This window comes from Ascaphus truei, unplaced genomic scaffold (genome assembly GCF_040206685.1).
Source record: "Ascaphus truei isolate aAscTru1 unplaced genomic scaffold, aAscTru1.hap1 HAP1_SCAFFOLD_1108, whole genome shotgun sequence".
Taxonomy (NCBI): Eukaryota; Metazoa; Chordata; class Amphibia; order Anura; family Ascaphidae; genus Ascaphus; species Ascaphus truei.
Genome location: NW_027453974.1, coordinates 18,754 through 25,004, shown reverse-complemented (window position 1 = coordinate 25,004; position 6,251 = coordinate 18,754).

Genomic DNA, 6,251 nt, shown 5'->3' with positions numbered 1-6,251 from the left:
TAGTTCCTTAATTATCTTTGTTACAATGAGAATATCTATTATCACATCACTCTAAATGATTATTCTATATGTATAACTGTATAAATAAATAGCACAATGACAGGGCACATTGAGTACAAATTATAACCATGAGGCCAATGTATTTTGTATAATTGTTTTATTGCTTGATCAATTAATTTATGCATGATGGAGGAGGGTATATAACCCCAGATAAGGGAGAGAGAGCAGAATCAGCCCCTGACGAAGCCTAACGGAGAAACGCGTAGGGCATGGTGTACATTGAACTAAGCAGACTCATCAGAAGAAGCAGACAGCAGCAAGGAGGTGCCGGTGGCCGCCTGTCCCACTATTTGCCTGCAGGGAGAACGGCAGTGCAGAGGATCGAGGCCCTACTCCCACAGTAGACCGGACGAAGTCTCGCGAGAGTGAGTGACGTCACCGCGCCATCACGTGGTACGGAACGTCCCCTGGAGCCGCGGGTAACCACAGGAAGAGAGAGGACTCTTCGTGGGAAGATAATACAACACACGGAGTGCAACTGTGGACTGCACCTACAAGAAAGTACCGTGAGTACTATATGTAACGGGTATTCCACCCCACCCAATCTCATATGTAGTGTGAGTGAGTAGAACATGTATTGTTACCGGTGTGGTGCGTATACCTGCAGGCTCACAGGAGGTCTGAGCCTCCGCTAGTGAGAGCCTGGGGTGAATCCTCTGGAACGTTCTCGGTTTCAGCGCCTCCACCTATGTAGGATTCTATGGGAATGTAGAATGACCCTAACATAGGAACCCACTCAGAAACCACATACACCAGTATTATGGATAACAGGTTTACTGAATGAACAAACACTAATAAGGACAACTATTACATCATCTCTAGTACCATCCCAACAGTATAACATCCCCACACGGTGCCCACAGCCCAACCCTTGTCCCGTGGTCAGCGCTGCCACTATGTGTTAATAGAATGTTATGATCTGTTGGTGCACTTGTAGAGTACCTGCCGAGTGCTCCTGCACTCGGGCCTGCAACTACTTCTCAAAGGATCTGTCGACCTGGATCCCGTCTGATCCGGTGCTGTGAATCTTTGCTTGGGGTCCGCCAGGGGTGATCCCACCCGGGAGATAGTCTTTATCTTTGAACACCGACTTGAGCCCAAGTCGCCTTATGGGAACTGCAGCATCCGCTGATCCCTATCTAACCTTGGCACTACATGACAGGGTCCCAAACCTAGGGCCTGTCCCTGATGTACCGCAACCTGAGGTGACTTGGGGAAAACTCCTAGGGCCTGCGGGGTTAATAACCTACCCCCCTCCCCTACTACCCCAAGTCCAGAAACCTCACTAACCACTAGCTCCTAACTCACTAATCCTAACACGCCTGCAGCCGACACAGTTCTCACAGTCAGCCTGCAGACAGTAACACACGCTGCACACACACTGCACTCAGTACACGCAGCGTCAACATGCAACACTCATACACAGTAACCTGGAACCCGCAGCAATCAATCCACTGCTCGCACGCTGTGCCTATTTGCCAGTGCGCACAGCACTACCCGCTGTGGCACTGCCAAACCTGCACCTTACACACACTAAGGGCGACCGCCCTATCTAGGGCCGTCCCTTATCAGTTACCCACTACCCTGGTGGGGAGTTGGGGCCTACCTGGAGGGTGAGGGTACCTATCTGGATGCAGGAGCTGCACTCACTCCCTGCATCATTCCTTCCCCTTCAGCTCCGCTGCTCCAACTGACTTGACTCATGCAAAAGCCCGGGAAATGTATCTCTTTCCTCCAGGGCAGTCCTACAGCCCTATTGGCTCCTATTAAGCACCTGGTGCCTGCCTCGCTATGCCTCATGGGAATTGTAGTCCCAGGGCACTTACAATAACATTGAAGCCGCGTGCGTGCCTTCCCTCTGCCTACACAAACCTGTAATGGCCGCCGCAACCTCTCACTAACTTCCCCTACTCTCTATTTCGGGCCGCCGGGGACTCACTGCGCATGCGCGACCTGCCGCAACATGGCGGCGCCCTATCCGCCCGGCTCCGGGAGCGGCGGGAGCCCTGAGATGCGCGTGCGGCCTTGGCAACCGGTCGCACGCGTCCCCGGCAACCCCCGAGCCGGGACCTGACCGCCCTCTCCCCTGCCACTGCCGAACGGAGCCGCCATTGGAGGCGGCGGCCCCCGCGATCGGCAGTCAGGTGAGGGGGATGCGGTAGCGCTGGGGAGACCTGGCTACACTCTCCCCCTGGTGAAACATCCAACGTCCCCGCTTGGGGAACGACATCAATCGACATAATAGTTATATAATCAAACTGCACAGCATAGAAAATACTGCACCGACACACTTTATTCGAGCAAATACCCAGTATGTACCTGGCAGATACCTGGAATGCGCCGCTCCTCACCTCTGACAAGCCCCGTTGTGTTTGCCTTCCCAGCCTGGGTTCATGCCTGGCTGACGGGCGGCTGATCTGTTAAATGATAATGATTAGGATTTAATAGGCTGCAATGCTTCGCGTGTCTACCAGATGGCATAAATTCATGAATTGTAATGCAGTATATATATATATACTGTGCAGTATTGCAGCCAGCGGGAATAAAATGCTTCAATCCCTGCCTGGAAAATAACCCAATGCACTCGGGCAGAAAACAGTCACAAACCTCATTACACCCAGGTATACCCGAATTCGTGGGACTAGCCGAGCTCGAATAAAGTGTGTCGCCAGTGTACAACTCATCACATGGCAATTATATGACTGGGTACAATGAAATTCACACATAATACCCGAGGCCAGCTGAACATCAGCTGCTTGCTGAGACCATTTGTGGGGTGCCCCTAACTGATCAGGTGGGGGTACCTCACTTTTGCGTCCGTGAGCCTCCCCCAGAAAAATTTCTTGGAGAGCACACTCTAAGGCGACAGTTTCTGGCTCTTCGCTACTTCCTCCCCCTGGTGGAAGGAGTAGCCCAGTGACTCTGAAGCAGACCTTTACCCGGTCATCCGCGGCAGGGATGCGGTAGACCAGGAGGCCAGGACCTTTCCCGCGGTCCACCACCTGGCGAATGGCACGCTCCTTTTTGGGCGTAAAGGAGGCCAGTCTCCCTGGATCTTCCTTTACACAGTCCTTGTCCCTACGGACTTGCGAGGCTTCCACTGAGAAGCGAGCACTGGGAAATGTCTCGGTTTCACCTGGCAGGGGGGAAAAAGTAGACACCTTACCCCTGCGGTGATTCACGGGGGCCAACAGGTCCTCGGGGACGCTGTCAGTTCCCACCCTGGTGGTATCGGGACCTGCCCCCGGCACTTCTGGGGCAGTCCACTTACGCGCTGAAAACTCGGGAGCGTTGGATCCCAGTCCTGGGACCACTTGTGTCGGAGCACACGGGCTCACACTCCGCTCAGGAACTGTAGCTTTGGCCTTCTTCACGGCCACCTCCATCGGAGTCTGTGGGGAACAAGGGGGTTCCTTACCACTCGGCTGGCTGACGATGGGCTTCCCTTCTTCTGGAAGGATCGGCAGTAGACACTGGTCCACTCTCTCCTCTGGACAGCTACCTTCTAGTGAGGACACCTCCGCCAGGACGCGATGCAGAGGGGAACCCTTCACCCGGGCGACCATACTTAAGGAGCCATCGTGCTCCGCGGTCACCTGGAGGCTCACCCCCGACACCCCTGGGGCAGTCGACTCACCCTTGTCGGCGTTAGGTACTGGTCCCCATTCTAGGACCGATGGTACCTGTGTAGTAGGTCGGACTGACCATCGTAGGGCACACGGGCCCACAGCAGGGCCCGCAACATCGGAATACACCTCTTCCAGGGTACACGGACCCACAGCAGACTCTGTATCCTCTGCATTACCGCTGGGGTGGTTCGCCGGTAGGCGCATCGCCACCGATGGGACTTCAACCTTTTCCCCGGAAGATATCATGACAGTATCCTCCGCAAGGTAGTCACCAGATTCTTCTGAAATGCAGCCAGTGGTTGTGGGTACGAAGCTGGCGTGCTCCGGTACCTCCACTGCAGTTGCGCTCTTCTCCGCCAAGGGTTTACTTAGCTCCTTAGCTGGCTCTGTAGGCTGGGGTACAATAGGCATCAAGAAAATTGCACCGCAACAATCACATTGAGGTTCCCACGCCAGTGCTCCCCTAGAACAGTCACAGGTGGGGCTAAAGCACTGCGTACACGGCTCCCCATCCACCTCGGTGATCCTGAAGTCTAGTGGCACTTGGGACATGTCGGCTCCCTCGTCATAGGCTTCTTGCAAGCAGGGGCACAGGAGCATAAGGAGATCTATTCCTGGCGCTCGCCAGGGCACATACACATTAGGGTGTATCCCCTGACAGTCTATCTCATCCTCATCATAGAACAGAGAGTCTATCTCATCCTCATCCTTAGAGATCAGAGTGTCTATCACAGCGTCCACGTATGGTTGAAGATAACCGTGTTTGCTCCCCCTGGTGGAATCTAAAGGAAGGGCACCTTTTACAAGGAATTGTTTTTCGCTCTGCACTGAGTCACTCACAGCACAGGGGAGGGGCTCTGACTTTCGCGCCAAACCCGGACAGAATGTTGCGACATCTTTCTGTGCAGGCTTGCAGTCAGCAGCACGTGCGCTCTCCTGATTTGGCGGGAGACGCCATTTTGCTGGGTCGGCATAGACTAGGGGGTACCCTTCTGAGGGGCCCCCGGGCATGAACAGCGCGGACGGTGCCTCTGCCAGACATATATCCTCAGTGTGAGTTACAACAAACAGAATGGTTTTCCATGTGGACGTGGGATCTTGTTCCTCCTCTAAGACACATGCCCACGGCCACCCAGGAATTTTACACATACCCTCCCGGACCTTCATTGCGGGTATACTAGCGGGTATGCCTCCTACTGCCACTACCTGGCCAGGCTCCATATACTGCCTCAACGCCCAGGCAAGGACCTCGTCTCCGGACTTCGCAAACATGGCGACAAAAATAGGGACGGGACAATTTAGAAAAATACACAGGGCACCCCAGGTGGTATCTCAGCAGCGCCTCCAAATGTAACGGGTATTCCACCCCACCCAATCTCATATGTAGTGTGAGTGAGTAGAACATGTATTGTTACCGGTGTGGTGCGTATACCTGCAGGCTCACAGGAGGTCTGAGCCTCCGCTAATGAGAGCCTGGGGTGGATCCTCTGGAACGTTCTCGGTTTCAGCGCCTCCACCTATGTAGGATTCTATGGGAATGTAGAATGACCCTAACATAGGAACCCACTCAGAAACCACATACACCAGTATTATGGATAACAGGTTTACTGAATGAACAAACACTAATAAGGACAACTATTACATCATCTCTAGTACCATCCCAACAGTATAACATCCCCACACGGTGCCCACAGCCCAACCCTTGTCCCGTGGTCAGCGCTGCCACTATGTGTTAATAGAATGTTATGATCTGTTGGTGCACTTGTAGAGTACCTGCCGAGTGCTCCTGCACTCGGGCCTGCAACTACTTCTCAAAGGATCTGTCGACCTGGATCCCGTCTGATCCGGTGCTGTGAATCTTTGCTTGGGGTCCGCCAGGGGTGATCCCACCCGGGAGATAGTCTTTATCTTTGAACACCGACTTGAGCCCAAGTCGCCTTATGGGAACTGCAGCATCCGCTGATCCCTATCTAACCTTGGCACTACATGACAGGGTCCCTAACCTAGGGCCTGTCCCTGATGTACCGCAACCTGAGGTGACTTGGGGAAAACTCCTAGGGCCTGCGGGGTTAATAACCTACCCCCCTCCCCTACTACCCCAAGTCCAGAAACCTCACTAACCACTAGCTCCTAACTCACTAATCCTAACACTAACACGCCTGCAGCCGACACCGTTCTCACAGTCAGCCTGCAGACAGTAACACACGCTGCACACACACTGCACTCAGTACATGCAGCGTCAACATGCAACACTCATACACAGTAACCTGGAACCCGCAGCAATCAATCCACTGCACACACGCTGTGCCTATTTGCCAGTGCGCACAGCACTACCCGCTGTGGCACTGCCAAACCTGCACCTTACACACACTAAGGGCGACCTCCCTATCTAGGGCCGTCCCTTATCAGTTACCCACTACCCTGGTGGGGAGTTGGGGCCTACCTGGAGGGTGAGGGTACCTATCTGGATGCAGGAGCTGCACTCACTCCCTGCATCCTTCCTTCCCCTTCAGCTCCGCTGCTCCAACTGACTTGACTCATGCAAAAGCCCGGGAAATGTAT